General features: G+C 28.1%; 1 long non-coding RNA gene across 1 annotated transcript; it reads right to left on the reverse strand.

Moving 5' to 3' along the window:
- Positions 1-1218: 1218 nt before the first annotated feature.
- LOC129616323 (uncharacterized) lies at positions 1219-4149 on the reverse strand. Its single transcript, XR_008697533.1, has 2 exons — positions 3992-4149; positions 1219-3922 (listed from the first exon to the last, which is right to left on the reverse strand). It is a non-coding gene; the product is annotated as an uncharacterized LOC129616323 (long non-coding RNA).
- Positions 4150-20039: the final 15890 nt, after the last annotated feature.

Here is a 20039-nt window from a genome sequence, read left to right on the forward strand (position 1 = left end):
ATTGACTGTTTTAAACAAAGATAAGCAATTCGTTAAAAGATCTCTAAAATTTTGATAATAATAAGTCAAGTCATAATAGACGACGAACTGCCACTCTGCATCAATGAAGTGTGCTTCTCCTAAGCCTTCAAAGTACACTCCCGGATTGTCCTTAAACGGAGTGACGGAGTATAGGAATGAAATCTTAGGTAGGATTATCGATGCGAGCAAAAGTGAAAAAATTATTTTCATCGGTGAATTAGCCTTCTTCTGTTTGTAGATTTTTTGATGTTTAATTAGTTCTTCTGTTGGCGGCCTTATAGGAATCGAAGTTGGGTTAACTTGCTTAGTTTACTTACTTGTGATAACTTATGTAAGGTCGAGCGTTTTTTAGATGTTTTGTTATTGTTAGCTTCACTGTTCTGAACAGATGTTACAGCGACATTACTTCATAATGTAAGTTGTGGTGTAGAGTTGCGATTTTTGCTTTCTGGGTTTTTATATGGTAGAGTAAGGCTGGATTCTGATAAAGGCATTCGCTCGACTTCAGCTGTATCATGACTTGATAATAATCTAGGTTCATTATTTGGAGTTTTTCACGGGTAGAAGTACAAGCGACGTAATCGGGCGTTTAATTTCTCCGTTTTTTGTTTTAAGTGTGACTATATTGAATGTGTGTGTGAATTATATTTTTGTTGTTGCCACTTTTATTTGTTACACAAATTCCCATCGCCGAAGCCGATTTTGTTGCATATTCATTATGTTTTGGCAGGTACATTGGATAGTTTTGAACTTACCAAAAAAGCACTGGTGTTAACGCCACTATATCATCTACGTTTCTTGTAAATGGTGTAAGTCTACGGCAATTTAAATCAATTCTGGCTTTTATTAGAAGGGTTCCTAGTTCTTCAAGTGTGTGTTTCAGTTTTACCGATTTTACTCCACCTTCTCTCAGCCCACCGAAATGGGGAGTGCGTGGACGAATAAAACGCCATTGAATTGACGTTAGTTTTTAACTGGTTGTATGCTCGTACAAAGTTTGTTCCATTGTAATATAGGCCTCGGTGGACAGAACTGTCAACAAAGGGTTAAAATTGATTGAGTTGGGATTATTTGTTTAAAATTGATCTCGACTCAAATTTTGAAAATTTGTTCGCAATTTTTTTTAATTTTAAGAACAACAAGTTCGGAACAGAATATTGTAATGAATTAATAGAAGAAAAAATAAAATAAATGATAGGAATATACAACATATTGCAAGGGTATATTTATTTTTAATAACATATGTTATTAATATAAATTTATTTTTATAATTATAAATTAACTAGTGTACATATTTTTTAGATTTTTTAGCTTTGGAAAGACTTTTTGTACGATTTTATCGAATCATTTTCAAAACAATTTTCAATAAATTTACATGTGTAGATATGTAGATCTTTTTTATCATTCATTTTACCCGCTTTCAAAACTTCGCGGGTACATAAAAAAGATTATAAAACTTTACAATTTACATTGAAAATGATAACCAAACTACGAGTATATCTATTAATAAGTAGTTCGACTCTCCGTTTACATCACACTAATGCAAACACTCATCAATATTTGTATACAAAAAATTCCATTAGCTAAAAGAGTTAAGCAATATACCTTCTTATTTTCATTTTTTTACACATAAGAATTTTTGAGAGAGGGAAAGAGTACGCAATAGATGTCCACCTGTTTTTTTAAAATGTATTTTTAAAAGCGGGAGAGTTATTTATTTTGCCCTATATAAAGTATAGGAAAAAATTTTAAGAATTTTAAAAGTGGGAGTTTTAATTTTGTAACTTATTCCAGTACAAGGTGGTAAAAAAGGTGTATTCATATTACAAAAGCGAAGCCTAAAAAAAGTGTTTAAAAAAATTATTATAATTTATATAATATAATTTTGAAAAATTATAAAAATAAATTTTAAAAAGACGTATAACATTAATAAAATGTTTAAATAGTTGTGAAAAAAAATATTTATTTTATAATAATGGGTAAAAATTATTTGAAGCGTTTTCGATGTAATTTTGTGAAAATTTCACTTGTTGCCAAAAGATGTGGAGAGGTAAATATGTACTTTTGAAAATATTTTAAACTTTTAGTGTTAAGCTTTTGTAATTAATAATTATTAATAAATAAAATAAATAAATTATCTTTAAATTTTTAATTTTTATTTCAATATTGATAATCGGTAATGATAATATTGCATAAAATATTAATCAGTATGCATACACCTGTCTTTTCTTTATAAATTACTTTATTTCTATGTCACTGCCTGATACTGTGTATCTACTTTACCAGGTAAATGCATTCATACATGAAATTTCAAACTCTTTTGCTTTCATAGATTCGAATTTTTAACCTAACTTTAATAAAATGAAAAATAAATTTTGGTATTATCAAAATACAAAATAACAAATTTTTTTCCTACCTTAATTTAATTTTATTTCAGTTCAATGTTTTTCATACACTCTTTTGTTTACAATATTTTATTTCTTTCTTGCCCACACAACTTTTTAAGAATTTGGAAGCAAAATGCAAACGAAAACTAACGAAATGGAACGAGTCGAACTACTTATTATAGATATACTTTGATGATAATTGCGAGTCTTCAGCAATATAAAATTTCAGCATAAGATGTTTTCTTCATGGAAACGTTTTTTAAACAAGGTTCTATACATGGATCTAATAATACATGAATAGCTGACAAATAATATTTTTGAAGCCAAAATAAAACATGTTACTTTTTTGTCTTTATTTAGTAAAAAGTATTGTTTTACATGTAGTAAAAACTATTGCCAGAAACGATTTCAAAATATTGTTAGGAAATATGAATATTCTAGAAATTTATGAGAGTTATTTTTTTAATAAAAAAATATTATTTTTTAACCATCTATATACATATACATATTTTTATTTTAAACATACTACCAATCAAATCTAACATGATATTTGTGTATATTATTGCTTAAGTGTATTACATTAAATTATTGACCGGAAAACAAAATAGTTTTGGTTAGATGTTGGCGAATATTTTTTTTCTTAAATCAAATTTTAAACGTGAAACTTTATGATAAAGCCTTATAAGTTTTCCATATTATAAAACGTATATTTTTAAAATAATTGTATACACTTATCCATGTAAAAAATAAATTGAGAAAAAATATACTAACATTATCGAAGTTGATCCGATAGAAGCAGTCCGGTAAATTTTTTTAATGCGGTGGCTTTGTACTTACCAAGACAGTGACTATTACATTGGCCTTTTTTTCAAAATGTCACATAATGATCATGTGATATCTGTCATCAATTTAAAAACTCTACCCTGCAAGTTAGGCAAAACAGCTTGATCAGGGTATCTCGCTTTTTTACTCACTTTTTATTCACTTTCAAATCAGAATTGTAAGTATTTTATATTGCATTTTTGCATTTTTTCTCACATTATCGACTTAGCGCTTCACTTTAAAAAAAAGTGAAAAACTTTTGTATACAACTTAAAAAAAAAAGGTAGGCAATAGATTAATTCTTCTCACTCGAAAATTACATTATACAAGTATGTATATGATAGTTATTCACTTCCTTCCCAGTAAAATTGTGATATAGAAGATCAGGTCCAAAAGGCATAATTTTAATTAGAATGTCATATATGTCAAAATTGTGGCTATTATTATGTTATTTATGCATCTCCAAAAAAGTAATTGTGAAAATGAGTGAAGTGCAAGAGTATTGAAATTTGACTGAAAATGGCGAATCTGATTTGACTGAAAATGCAGATGAAGCTGATTAAAGTTGGATTCGTCGTTTTCGAGTTGAGCCATTTAAAGTCGAACTATTTTTTCTCTTGATTGTTCATTGACTCGTCTGAAAAAAGCTGATTATTTTTTTGTTAAAGTTGAAGTTGCTTTAACAAAAAAAGCTGTACTAAAAATAAAAAGAATGTCAAAAATCCAAATTTTCATGTACAATACATCCGCTCGTCGTTTACCTGACGAACTGATGAATTCAGCTTTAGTGATGATTCTTCCTTTATAGATATATATAAAAATATTAATTTACGTGATTTTTGTACAGGTTAATCATATTTAAATTTAAGAATGCTAAATGGCGTTTTGCAATGACATTTTTTCAAAAGTCAAATAATTAAAGTCATGTAATGTCAGTGTCAACTTTGCAGCAAATTGTCATTTGCAGAAATCGTGTCATCACCACATGACATTTTAAAAAAAGGTCATTATCCTACATCTACACCAGATGTATGTACACTAGATGTCTTACATCATACACATTGAAAAATGCCACACTAGAATAAATGGTTTTTAATGATTGTTTGGTTATGATAAATAATAAATTTGTATGGAGTTTTATGCTCCTATATCTATGTTATCTATGATTCAGTTCTTAAAATTCTTTTGAAAAAAATTTTTCAAATTATAATGCAATCGAATATTTCTGCAAGCAGAGTGATCATCAAATAAAAGTTGTCAGTCTGGTGATATTCCTCAAAGAGGAAAGAAGTGCCTTTGTTTTATAAATCATAAAACTGATAAGAAATAAAAAAGAAAAAAAAGAAAAGAAAGCAAAATCAAAACGTAAAATCATGTATTATACTTTTATACCTGCATAGTTTATAGTCTTTTATACCTAACATAGTTTGCCGTTATTTTGAATTGTGTTTGATTTATTTTTATATTTCAATTAAATTCTTTATATTATTGATTTGAAAGTTATTTAAAAAAAAAAAACTCTAAGTACATAATGTCGGGCGATAGCCCTCCACCTGTTGGTGGTGTGGCACATATTAGTAAATTAATGGACCCATATATAAGACTTGATGAATCAAAAAATTGGTAAATTTTACACCAGGCGAAAAATTTTTAACAATCAAGAGAAATGATGAAAATAAAAATATGTCGTCGGTGTCGCCTTTTTTACTTAAAAAAGTAATACAGAATATTGCTGGTGATGTACTTAGCTGTACAAAGATAAGAGACGGTACTGTTCTAGTAAAAACTAAAAATGTCGTACAAGCAGGTAAGCTAATAAAACTAGTGAAATTAAGTCCTGAAGTAAATGTACTAGTGGAGGAACATAAAACCTTAAATGAAGTAAAAGGTGTTTTCTATAGTCCCGATCTTCAATATGTATCAGACGAGGAATTCCTAAATGAAATGAAGGATCAGAAAATAATTGAAATTAAAAGATTTAAAAGGAAAACTGATAATGCTTTTATTGAAACAGGACTTTATTGTGTTAAATTTTCGGTAACGAAGCTGCCAAATGAAATATTTATTGGTTATCAAAGATATAGTGTCAGGCCTTTTATACCTCTACCGCTTAGGTGTATGAAATGTTTAAACTTCAACCACTTAACTGAAAATTGTAAAAAAGAAAAAATGTGCTCGAATTGTGGTGAACTGTACCATTTGATAGATAATGAAAAATGTGCTAAACCTGAAAAATGTGTAAATTGTAAGGATTCTTACAATGCATTTTACAAGAAATGCCCTCGATTCCTGAAAGAAAAGGAAATCAAAACTATTAAAATAAAAGAGAACGTAGACATGAAGGAAGCAATCAGGAGATATAATATGCGTTTTCCATTCGTAAGACCACTTTCTGAAATACTTAATAATCAAAAGCAGGTATGTCGATGTAAATGTTCGTGTAACAACAAAATAACAGATGAAGATAAAATCTCTGACAAATCGAAAATTGTTTTTGGGGATGACATGAAAAAAAATGAACATGAAAATAAAATAGAAAACAAGCCAATTATTCAGCCAATTATTCAGCCAATTAACCCAAGTGCGAATATTACCAAATCTATAACATTAGAAAATGGCAATATAATTTTACCAAAAAATCTTTCAAAAAAACAAAAACGAGAAATTAAACAAATAAGTAAGAACAAAAAACCAAAAACTGATGAGAAAGATGACTCGAGCACCACTAGCAGCATTGGGGATCTTGACATGGTAGATAATTTTGAATAAATGTCTGTTTTATATAATATAATACAGTGGAATGCCGATGGCCTTTATAGTCATTACGAAGATTTTGAATTACTGATTAAGAAATACAACCCTTTTGCAATAGGTATACAAGAAACAAAATTTAACAAAAACCATGTGCCTAACAAAAAGAATTATGAAGTTTATTACAAAAATGTACTATCAAATACGGTTGCCCATGGAGGAGTAGCCATATATGTACACACTTTATATAAATCCGAAGAAATAGTTATAAATTCTAACATTCAAGTAGTAGCAGTCAAAATATTTTTTCCAATAAAGTTCATTTTATGCAACATCTACTTAGAAAATAATGTTAATATAAATAAAGCAGATTTAGTTAATATTTTTCAACACTTCGATTGTCCCTTCTTGTTGGTTGGAGACTTCAACTGCCATAATTATTTATGGGGTTCACAAAAAATTGACAGGAGAGGAAAAATGATAGAAGAGATTATAGATGACCTTGACCTTATACTAATGAATAATGGAAATCCAACTTTTTTTAGCTTCTCTCACAAAACTCATAGCTGTATTGACTTATCTATTTGTACACCTATAATTCAAAATTACTTTAACTGGACTATAGAAGAAAACCTTTTTAATAGTGACCACTATCCGATTGTTATTTCTGCAGTTTTATTAAACTCTACTTCGTCTCAAAGAAGAAAATGGTTGATTAAAAAGGCAAACTGGAAGGAATATCAGGAAAAATTAAAACTTACTTATCCGAATTCTGAATTAAATGAATCTACAATCAATAGTTATGTGTCACATCTAACCAAAAATATAATAGAAACGGCTGAAATCAATATTCCAACAAACAGTAATAAGGAAATGAAACGATGTGTTCCTTGGTGGAATGCCAAAATAAAATATGCAATCAAAAAAAGAGAAAAACTTTTTAGAAAATACAAGAAAACTATGAATTTCACTGATTATAAAAATTTTATTAAAATAAAATATGAAACAAGAAGGCTTATTAAATTCCATAAAAAAGAGAGTTGGCAAAATTTCGTTATGTCCATTAATAGTAATACCACAACAAGTGAAGTTTTTCAAAAAATTAGATCAATAAACGGAAAGAACAATACGAATGATATTACGACACTCATACAGGATGATAAAATAATTACTTCAAAGGAGAATATTTGCAATTTATTGGTAGAACATTTTTCGGCTGTATCTAGTACAAGAAATTATTGTGATAAATTTATCAAGCATAAAAATAAAGAAGAAAAGGCATTATTAAACTTAAAACTATCTTCAGAGGAAAGTTACAACAAACCTTTTTTTATTGAAGAGATGGAAAATAGCTTATTGGATTGCAAAGGTAGTTCCCCAGGACCAGATCAAATTCACTATGAATTTTTGAAAAAACTAAAAGAAGATGACAAACTTGTATTATTAAATCTTTTTAACACTATATGGGAAAAAGGAATTTTCCCAGAGAAATGGAGGCAAGCCATCCTTATTCCAATTTTAAAACCAGGCAAAAATCCAACATATGTTTCAAGTTATCGACCTATAGCTCTTACAAACTGCATTTGCAAATTACTAGAAAGAATGGTTTCCAAAAGTTTAGTTTGGTTTTTAGAGAAAAATGAAATTTTAACCAAATATCAAGCTGGATTTCGAAAAAAACGATGCACCATGGACAGTCTTTCATATCTGGAATGTGAAATAATAAAAGCATTTTCAAAAAACGACCTTACTTTATCTATCTTTTTCGATCTAGAAAAAGCATATGATATGGTATGGAGAAGAGGAATTATAAATGAAATGATTAATATAGGTATTACCGGTAACATGTTAATTTTCACATACAATTTTTTACAAAATAGAAAAATACAGGTTGATATTGCAAGAAATACTTCAAAAATAATGGAAATTGAAAATGGTACACCACAAGGTTCTGTCCTTTCAGTAATATTATTTATAATTCATATTAACACTATTAAATCGAAAATTGAATTACCAGTAAAATTTGCCTTATTTGCTGATGATTTGGTAATATTTTTAAACGGTAAGAATTTAAAAAATATGCAAGCTAAAATGCAGAATACTTTAAACAAAATTTCCCTATGGTCCGAAAATACTGGTTCAAAGTTTTCAACTACCAAAACGGTAGCCATGCTTTTCACAAAGAGAAGAAAAAAATTTTATTATCCTGACTTATATATTGGAAATTACAAGATAAAATATGTTCTGCAACACAAATTTTTGGGTATGCTTTTTGATACAAAACTCAGCTGGAAATATCATATACAAAATATAAAAAGTAAAGCCAAAAAAAGTCTAAATATATTGAAAATTCTAAATCACACTGAGTATGGGTCAGATAGAAACATGTTATTAAGACTCTTGAACGTACTCATTCTACCTATTATTGACTACGGTAGTTTTATTTATAGATCGGCGAGTAACACAATGCTTAAATCTCTAGATACGATTTTGAATACTGGCATAAGAATTGCTACTGGTGCCTACAGAACTACTCCAGTTCAGAGTCTTTTGGTCGATAGTGCACAATTACCATTGAATTTGAGAAGTCAAATGCAGGGCATGCTTTATGGTCTTAAAATATTATCCTTTGGCACACATCCTTTGAGCGAAGAAATGAAAAAAAACGAAGAAACCAACAATATAAGTAAAAGAAGTGTTTTAAAGCCTGTGACCGCACGAATTAAAGAAAATTTACAAATTATTCAACCAAAAAATATAGATACCCAACAATTTATTCAAAAACCCTATTGGTTAAATACGAATTTAAACGTTGATGTTTCCTTAAGTAATTTTAAAAAAGAAGATACTTCAAAAGAATTATATAAAAAACTGTTTAAAGAAAAAATTAGCACCAAATACCTATATTATGATATTGTATATACTGACGGGTCTTTATTAGATAATAAAACTGGATGTGGGTTTAAATTCAATAAAGTAACAAGAGACTCTCATTTACCAGATAATACAAGTATCTTTTCAGCCGAGTTATATGCAATTCTGAAGGCTGTTGAATATATTAATAAAAATTTTATAAACAAAAAAGTGGTCGTGTGCTTTCTCTGAGTGCACTAAAATCTATTAGTACTCTTATTCCCTCGCATCCCACGACACAAAGAATAAAAGAAGCAATTTATGAGAATAAGAACAAGTTTTCATTTTTGTGGGTTCCATCACATATGAATATACAGGGAAATAATGAAGCTGATTTATTAGCTAAAAATGCTATAAATTCACCAATAGTGCAAAATTATAAACATGTTTACACGGACTTGAAAAGATTAGTGATACAACAAATTAAGGCTATTTTTAGTGAAGAATGGAGACAGTCAAATCAATCTACTAAATTGAAAGAAATTACAGATAAAATACCGGCGTGGAATAATTTAAAAAATTTAAAAAGAAAAGATTCCATTATAATAACAAGGTTAAGGCATGGACACTCGAAATTGACGCATTCCTATATATTCGATAAAAAAACACGAACTTTCTGTGATGTATGCAATGAAGATCTGACCATCAGACACATTTTTGAAATTTGCCCTAAATATAACGTGGAAAGGAAAGTTTACAGTATGAATATCAAGCTTTTTTCTGTGGATGATAATGTAGTTTATAACAACATAATTCAATATATCAAAAAAATTAACTTATACCAAAATATTTAGGTCAAATTTAAAATTAATAATATTAATTTAGCTTAATCTATGTAAAATAATTTAATCTCTTTTTAAAATTTAATACTATAGTAATTAAGAGTTTGGCTAAAAAATTTCTTTTGCTTAAAATTAGTTTAAAAAAAAAAAAAAAGTAATATTGAAGTATTTTTATTTAGAATTTTGCGAATAATTTTAACTGATAATATATGTAAATTAGATGAAAGTACTTAATTTTTGCTTTTGATGAAATATTATTAGTTACGATTTTAATTTTGTAATTTTTGCAATGTAAAGCTGAGCCCAAGGAAACCCAAAAGGAGTTGGGGCTCTTAGATTTTATTGTTAATAAATAAATAAATAAATAAATAAAAGTTGTACAATTTTGTCGAAATCGAAAAAAAATTATAATTTCAATTTAAATTTTAATATAATTTATCTTTTTTTGTTTATTACAATTTTACATTTAAAACTTAAAAATCTTGATGTATTGTATTATTTCATTCCATTGCTTTCTTTAATAAGAAAACTTTTTGTTTTAATTTATTTTAATTTAAAAATTTGTACTTGGAACTGAAAATGAAAAATTTGTTCTTAGAAAATATATAAAAAAACATATGTATCGGAAAAAGTTTGAATACACATTTTGGCAAATGCTTCAGAAATAACAACGTCGCAGACACAACATCAAATATATTCTGAACACAAATTTTTTTGTTGATACTTTAGAAGATGATACAATGTGTCTGATGTGTCGTAAACGCAGAATACGTTGTATCAAAAATTAAATTGAAATTTTAATTTTTTTTCGATTTTGACAAAATCGTACGACTTTTATTTAAGGATTCCCAAGAAACCCAAACTATTTATGAGCCATTTTGGTTATTTTATTTTATTTAAAAATAAAATAAAATAACCAAAATGGGTTCATAAACGGTTTTTTCTAAGTTTTATAATCCAAAATAAAAATTTTCGGTTTTTTGAAAACCAAAAAATATTTGTTTACGTTTGATAAATACTTTGAAATTTGACGTTTATTACATAATTATAGTCTTTAAAAGTTTTCTCAAGTTTTGTGTCTGGTTTATTTCTTTTTTAAGTAAGATTCTTTTCTTCTTTTTGAGAGAAATTTCGTCATTATTTCCTTTTCTAAAGTTTTTGCAAGTTTTATCCCAGTCAGACCTATTATATGGTATTTGATTACACTCATTTTGCAGATATGTATGTGTTTACGTCTGTATGTTCACTTCTTTATTACATATAAGTATAGGAAATAAATATAATATATGTATAATGAAATGGAATTTCCCATACAATGAATAATTCAATAAAACTAAATTTAGCAACATGATATGCTTTCCTAAATATTTAGATAATTACATATATTAAAATATAAATATGCCTAGGTAAGTAAGTACAAATTCTCTTTTAGTGTTTTGGTTTTTTGCTTTTTTGTGCTGAAATGTGTTTGTGTTAAAAATTGGAGAAGTTTGCTAATTATTTACATTACTTCTTGTTTTAAATCATTCTATAATAATAAATTAAAGCGGCAAATAGTAACCTCATTAAACGTTAGTTTCATTTGGAGATTGTGCCAGATTGAGTGTTGAATTTCGTGGTGTCACTGCTGAAGTGTTACTATTGGGGTTCGTGTTTTGAGTAGGATTCGATGAGACCTCGGAATCTGATGATGCAAATGATGATAAATCAGGAAAATGAGAAGATCCGTCTTGTTGGTGTTGCATAACTTTATTTTCTGTTTTAAGCAATAATCCTTGACACGAGTTAACACTATTTTGAGATGTAATATTCCTACTTTTTAATAGTGGCGGGTTTTTAATTGTCGATGAGAATGCTGAGCCTCTTCGTAGTGTAGCTCTGGAAAAAACGAATATATGTAAATATTAAGAAAAATGTTTTATTTATGGAAGTTTTAATATAGCATGCAATAACAAATTATAGCTTTTTTTATCATTTTCTTTTAAAAACATCTTCATGCAACTTCAGAAGAGAATATTGTACGTACTCAAAGGCACGGGTCGAAAGATTGAACAAAAATTTCTTCTCAAACTACAGACGAGCTACAGAAATAAGAAGTCGTTATCAACAAATTACTCCCCACATTTCTACTCTTTTTTTTTCAACAAAGGTACGAATATAAAATATTGAGCCTTATTTTAATTGTCGCGTCACTTACGTGACATTGGTCGTTGTCGCTGTCACATCATTTGAAATGTGGTATTCTGATTGTCGAGTGATGTGAGTGCGAGAAATAATCGAAAACGAAACGTTTCAAGTGATATTGATACATTTTAAAAAGAAATTTTGGCGAGTAAAGTTCAAACTAAAAAAAATTTTCATTGTACATATTTATATTTTTAAATAATAAAAAATGTCATTTGGTTTACGAATTCATCTCATTCCGGTAGTGAAGAAATTAAAAAAAAAAAATAAAAATTAAGGATCAAAAGATTTAAGATTAGCGACAGCTTTAATCAATTGGATTTGCCAAATGGAGTGTAAGCCAACACAATAATTTTTTCAAGTAAGTTAGTTACAAACATTTTATTTTATTCACAGATTTATAAACTATTACAGACTTCCAAAGGAGGCCTTTTATATTTACTGAATATATTCGAGGGAAAAACGAGTATCCGTAAAAGTCGTTCTCTGTCATGAAGTTTCCGATTTTTCAAATTTATAAATACTTTCACGCTAAAAACAAAAATTAAATTATATATTTTATGATTTAATTTATGTATAAAATTATTTTTTTTTATGATTTTGTTAAATTGTTTTGTTTTAACTTTCATTTTTGGTGTATCCTTCTTCCGTGGGTGAATATGTAAAATTAAATTATTCAAATAAAGAAAAGGTTTAGGCAAAAACAAAATAATAATTTTATTCAAATATATGTATATATGTATATATGAATGTATCAAAATTTAGCATTTTAGAGTTTTTCGCTCAAATAATAATAAAGTTGGGTCAAACCAATGGTTTGTATTGTAGCACTTTAACCTCCAATAAGTGAAAAATCTGCTTTTAAATACAGTCTACGTAGACCTATAACACTATTAAAATTATTTTCATTCATATAAAAAACTATTTCTAGGATTGCATATATTTAGGATGAACGATTTATGCAGTCTTTGAAATAAAGCAAAAATGAATATAAAGAGGGGTTAACTTAATGCTCGTTTTTAAGGGTTAATTGCGTGAGTTAAGAAAAATAATTATATTTTTTAATGTCATGGAATTTACCGTTAGCTTTTTGCGTTTATAGAAATTTGAAAAAGCTTGCGGTTTCGGAAATATAAGGCGTCAAAAATTCAAATTTTACAAATTTCAAAAGGTGATAACTTGAGAGGGGGTGGAGATGGAAAAAAATTTCTTCCGACAAAATGAACTATTTGTTAATGTCTAACAGCCACTAAAATTTCAAGTTTCTACAAGCTGGGGTCTAGAAGAAAAACAACATTCAAAATTTGGAAAAAAGGGACTTTACATAACGGTAAATTTTAACGGCCATTTTGTTTTCTAAAGTTTAACTATAGTATACCGCGCTAGGGGAAGCAAGCCGCTGCTTTTCTGCGTTTGTAAAATTTTAAAAATGGTTTCATTGCAACAAATAGTTAAAAAAGGCCATTTTTAGGAATTTGGGGGGGTATAACTTCTAGAGGGGGGGAGATAGGTAAAAATTTTGTTCTACGGAAATAAGTTTCTAGTAAAGATTTATGTACATATAAAATTTCAGCTTTTTATCTTCAAGGGTGTAGAAGTTTTATAAACAAAAAAAGTGTCCACGGACGGTCGGACTGACGGACGGACGGACAGAGTGAAACTAAAAAGCACTTTTTTTAAAAAAATGTTTGGCAAAGTGCTAAAAATGAAGCTTTAAGTATATACTTACATATATTGTATATGTATATTTTGTTAAAGCTTGCTGACGAAACATAATGTTCAAAACAATTACAAATGAAGCATTAATATTCAGTTACCACAAAACACGTGAGGTCTTTAATAAAAGCTGAGATTTATTTAAATTTATTTCGATTTTTCGAACTAAAAATATGTGAGATCATTACGTTATATTTTCGAATATTATTTATTTCTCGTTCTCGCTTTGTGTTTCTAATATATTAGAATATATTAGAAACACAATATTATTGTGTTAATATAGAATATATTATTGTGTTTCTAATATATTATTTCTCGGTCTGTGTTTCTAATATAAAGTATAAAAGAAAAACGTTCTTGGGTTATACAAAAATTTTTTCCGAAAATCTTAAAATAGGGCTATTTCAGGTTTAAAAAGCTCCAATTTCAGATTTTTCTAGAGAACCTAGAGGTAAAACCCTATCTAGTGCCTTTTGTCCCATGTGTTTAGCCCTTGTAGAGTACCCGTACTTTTTGAATCTTTAAAAAATTAAAATTAAAAAAAATGTGTGCGAATTCATTTGTATAAAATTTGAAATTGTACATTTTCCTTCGTTGTACGAATACGAGTGGGAGCCATTTGGTGGAGAATGTGTGATTTTGTTCCATGTCCAGTACTATAATGGGGCAGATACAGATTCCGATCAATTCAAAAAATATTCAAAGAAATATATTGGTTGTGTATTTCAGGTAAAGAAAAATGTATGAAAAAAAATCTACTAACGCAAACGCTAGCATGATTTCATAAAACACATTAGTCAACATATTAATTTTTACTGATGGGACCTACAAGAATATATCGATTACCATTATACGGAGATTACTATGAAAAGAAATTAGGAAGTTGAAAGAAACTGTTGACGGACTATGAGACGAAAATATATATTGCGCAAAAAAAATTAGAACTTGCAAATGAGAATGAATCAACATATGTATGTATGTAAATCTGACATTGAAATAATGAAGCAGGAAAAAAACAAAAGGTATATAGGAATTGCAGATGTTCAAAACGCATTAGCTCTGATATGTTTGAGTTGAGAATACAATTATCACCAGACGGTATTAATGAAAAAAACGGACTCTTGCAAGGCCAGAAATTTCGGGTGAGTCATCTAAAAATGTGGTTAAATTTAATCATGAAAAACAAAAAATTAAATCACAATACAAATCATGAAAAACAAAAAAAATAAAAACATTAGATAGTAGCAAAATATTTCCAAGCACTAATAATCGGTCGGAAATTTTTCTACATGAATGAACCATTCGCGAGATACTTTAGTCTTCTATATGAAAAGCACGAAGTTGGAAGTGTAAAAATATATTAAAAATTATTGGGTTAAGGATGGAGAACTTTACATGCGTGAAACGGATGATGTTAAGATAATCGGCTTATTATCAGGGAAAGATTTTAAATGTTTTAATGACAAAACTTGTTATTTTTTTCCAAATAGTAAATTCACTTGAAATTTTATACCTGAATAACAAATAACGTAATTTATACCTGAAATATAACGCAACCTGAATAGAAAATAACATTTATATTCGATCAATTATAAATTACAACACTTTTCTATTCGACAAGATAAAAAAAGTGGTGGGATCGAGATTTTAATTCATGTTTAAATTTTAACTTTAATATCCAAGATGCAATAGATATGTATATAAGATACTTAAACGTATAAAATGAATGTAAATATATAAAAGTATATAAAAATAGATATCCGTGGATTGATCAAAAATGTTTACGATTAATAAAAGTTAAAAATTAATGGCACCGAAAACACATAAGGGAGATACTCGTAGATATTTTGTATTTTATCCAAAACTTAAGAACTAATAATAGGTACAAGTTTAAGAAAGTAAAATTGTCATAAACCTTACAGATTATTGAAAAAATAAAGAAAACAAATTCTGGGGGTTAAATTCCGACAACGATTATTAAAGTATTTTAGAGGAAGGTAGAATGCCAAATGCAACGAAAATAATTAAGTGTTTTTTTTTATGTTGCTTTCTTTTTCTAAAGTTTTTGCAAGTTTTATCCCAGTCAGACCTATTATATGGTATTTGATTACACTCATTTTGCAGATATGTATGTGTTTACGTCTGTATGTTCACTTCTTTATTACATATAAGTATAGGAAATAAATATAATATATGTATAATAAATATAATATATATGCTGAAATGTGTTTGTGTTAAAAATTGGAGAAGTTTGCTAATTATTTACATTACTTCTTGTTTTAAATCATTCTATAATAATAAATTAAAGCGGCAAATAGTAACTACATTAAACGTTAGTTTCATTTGGAGATTGTGCCAGATTGAGTGTTGAATTTCGTGGTGTCACTGCTGAAGTGTTACTATTGGGGTTCGTGTTTTGAGTAGGATTCGATGAGACCTCGGAATCTGATGATGCAAATGATGATAAATCAGGAAAATGAGAAGATCCGTCTTGTTGGTGTTGCATAACTTTATTTTCTGTTTTAAGCAATAATCCTTGACACGAGTTAACACTATTTTGAGATGTAATATTCCTACTTTTTAATAGTGGCGGGTTTTTAATTGTCGATGAGAATGCTGAGCCTCTTCGTAGTGTAGCTCTGGAAAAAACGAATATATGTAAATATTAAGAAAAATGTTTTATTTATGGAAGTTTTAATATAGCATGCAATAACAAATTATAGCTTTTTTTATCATTTTCTTTTAAAAACATCTTCATGCAACTTCAGAAGAGAATATTGTACGAACTCAAAGGCACGGGTCGAAAGATTGAACAAAAATTTCTTCTCAAACTACAGACGAGCTACAGAAATACGAAGTCGTTATCAACAAATTACTCCCCACATTTCTACTCTTTTTTTTTCAACAAAGGTACGAATATAAAATATTGAGCCTTATTTTAATTGTCGCGTCACTTACGTGACATTGGTCGTTGTCGCTGTCACATCATTTGAAATGTGGTATTCTGATTGTCGAGTGATGTGAGTGCGAGAAATAATCGAAAACGAAACGTTTCAAGTGATATTGATACATTTTAAAAAGAAATTTTGGCGAGTAAAGTTCAAACTAAAAAAAATTTTCATTGTACATATTTATATTTTTAAATAATAAAAAATGTCATTTGGTTTACGAATTCATCTCATTCCGGTAGTGAAGAAATTAAAAAAAAAAATAAAAATTAAGGATCAAAAGATTTAAGATTAGCGACAGCTTTAATCAATTGGATTTGCCAAATGGAGTGTAAGCCAACACAATAATTTTTTCAAGTAAGTTAGTTACAAACATTTTATTTTATTCACAGATTTATAAACTATTACAGACTTCCAAAGGAGGCCTTTTATATTTACTGAATATATTCGAGGGAAAAACGAGTATCCGTAAAAGTCGTTCTCTGTCATGAAGTTTCCGATTTTTCAAATTTATAAATACTTTCACGCTAAAAACAAAAATTATATTATATAATTTATGATTTAATTTATGTATAAAATTATTTTTTTTTATGATTTTGTTAAATTGTTTTGTTTTAACTTTCATTTTTGGTGTATCCTTCTTCCGTGGGTGAATATGTAAAATTAAATTATTCAAATAAAGAAAAGGTTTAGGCAAAAACAAAATAATAATTTTATTCAAATATATGTATATATGTATATATGAATGTATCAAAATTTAGCATTTTAGAGTTTTTCGCTCAAATAATAATAAAGTTGGGTCAAACCAATGGTTTGTATTGTAGCACTTTAACCTCCAATAAGTGAAAAATCTGCTTTTAAATACAGTCTACGTAGACCTATAACACTATTAAAATTATTTTCATTCATATAAAAAACTATTTCTAGGATTGCATATATTTAGGATGAACGATTTATGCAGTCTTTGAAATAAAGCAAAAATGAATATAAAGAGGGGTTAACTTAATGCTCGTTTTTAAGGGTTAATTGCGTGAGTTAAGAAAAATAATTATATTTTTTAATGTCATGGAATTTACCGTTAGCTTTTTGCGTTTATAGAAATTTGAAAAAGCTTGCGGTTTCGGAAATATAAGGCGTCAAAAATTCAAATTTTACAAATTTCAAAAGGTGATAACTTGAGAGGGGGTGGAGATGGAAAAAAATTTCTTCCGACAAAATGAACTATTTGTTAATGTCTAACAGCCACTAAAATTTCAAGTTTCTACAAGCTGGGGTCTAGAAGAAAAACAACATTCAAAATTTGGAAAAAAGGGACTTTACATAACGGTAAATTTTAACGGCCATTTTGTTTTCTAAAGTTTAACTATAGTATACCGCGCTAGGGGAAGCAAGCCGCTGCTTTTCTGCGTTTGTAAAATTTTAAAAATGGTTTCATTGCAACAAATAGTTAAAAAAGGCCATTTTTAGGGATTTGGGGGGGTATAACTTCTAGAGGGGGGGAGATAGGTAAAAATTTTGTTCTACGGAAATAAGTTTCTAGTAAAGATTTATGTACATATAAAATTTCAGCTTTTTATCTTCAAGGGTGTAGAAGTTTTATAAACAAAAAAAGTGTCCACGGACGGTCGGACTGACGGACGGACGGACAGAGTGAAACTAAAAAGCACTTTTTTTAAAAAAATGTTTGGCAAAGTGCTAAAAATGAAGGTTTAAGTATATACTTACATATATTGTATATGTATATTTTGTTAAAGCTTGCTGACGAAACATAATGTTCAAAACAATTACAAATGAAGCATTAATATTCAGTTACCACAAAACACATGAGGTCTTTAATAAAAGCTGAGATTTATTTAAATTTATTTCGATTTTTCGAACTAAAAATATGTGAGATCATTACGTTATATTTTCGAATATTATTTATTTCTCGTTCTCGCTTTGTGTTTCTAATATATTAGAATATATTAGAAACACAATATTATTGTGTTAATATAGAATATATTATTGTGTTTCTAATATATTATTTCTCGGTCTGTGTTTCTAATAATATAAAGTATAAAAGAAAAACGTTCTTGGGTTATACAAAAATTTTTTCCGAAAATCTTAAAATAGGGCTATTTCAGGTTTAAAAAGCTCCAATTTCAGATTTTTCTAGAGAACCTAGAGGTAAAACCCTATCTAGTGCCTTTTGTCCCATGTGTTTAGCCCTTGTAGAGTACCCGTACTTTTTGAATCTTTAAAAAATTAAAATTAAAAAAAATGTGTGCGAATTCATTTGTATAAAATTTGAAATTGTACATTTTCCTTCGTTGTACGAATACGAGTGGGAGCCATTTGGTGGAGAATGTGTGATTTTGTTCCATGTCCAGTACTATAATGGGGCAGATACAGATTCCGATAAATTCAAAAAATATTCAAAGAAATATATTGGTTGTGTATTTCAGGTAAAGAAAAATGTATGAAAAAAAATCTACTAACGCAAACGCTAGCATGATTTCATAAAACACATTAGTCAACATATTAATTTTTACTGATGGGACCTACAAGAATATATCGATTACCATTATACGGAGATTAGTTAAAATTCTCTTGGCGTAGTCGGTAACTGATAGAAAGAATAGTCGGCTATGAAAAGAAATTAGGAAGTTGAAAGAAACTGTTGACGGACTATGAGACGAAAATATATATTGCGCAAAAAAAATTAGAACTTGCAAATGAGAATGAATCAACATATGTATGTATGTAAATCTGACATTGAAATAATGAAGCAGGAAAAAAAGAAAAGGTATATAGGAATTGCAGATGTTCAAAACGCATTAGCTCTGATATGTTTGAGTTGAGAATACAATTATCACCAGACGGTATTAATGAAAAAAACGGACTCTTGCAAGGCCAGAAATTTCGGGTGAGTCATCTAAAAATGTGGTTAAATTTAATCATGAAAAACAAAAAATTAAATCACAATACAAATCATGAAAAACAAAAAAAATAAAAACATTAGATAGTAGCAAAATATTTCCAAGCACTAATAATCGGTCGGAAATTTTTCTACATGAATGAACCATTCGCGAGATACTTTAGTCTTCTATATGAAAAGCACGAAGTTGGAAGTGTAAAAATATATTAAAAATTATTGGGTTAAGGATGGAGAACTTTACATGCGTGAAACGGATGATGTTAAGATAATCGGCTTATTATCAGGGAAAGATTTTAAATGTTTTAATGACAAAACTTGTTATTTTTTTCCAAATAGTAAATTCACTTGAAATTTTATACCTGAATAACAAATAACGTAATTTATACCTGAAATATAACGTAACCTGAATAGAAAATAACATTTATATTCGATCAATTATAAATTACAACACTTTTCTATTCGACAAGATAAAAAAAGTGGTGGGATCGAGATTTTAATTCATGTTTAAATTTTAACTTTAATATCCAAGATGCAATAGATATGTATATAAGATACTTAAACGTATAAAATGAATGTAAATATATAAAAGTATATAAAA

This window comes from Condylostylus longicornis, unplaced genomic scaffold (genome assembly GCF_029603195.1).
Source record: "Condylostylus longicornis isolate FDR11 unplaced genomic scaffold, ASM2960319v2 ptg000180l, whole genome shotgun sequence".
Classification (NCBI taxonomy): domain Eukaryota; kingdom Metazoa; phylum Arthropoda; class Insecta; order Diptera; family Dolichopodidae; genus Condylostylus; species Condylostylus longicornis.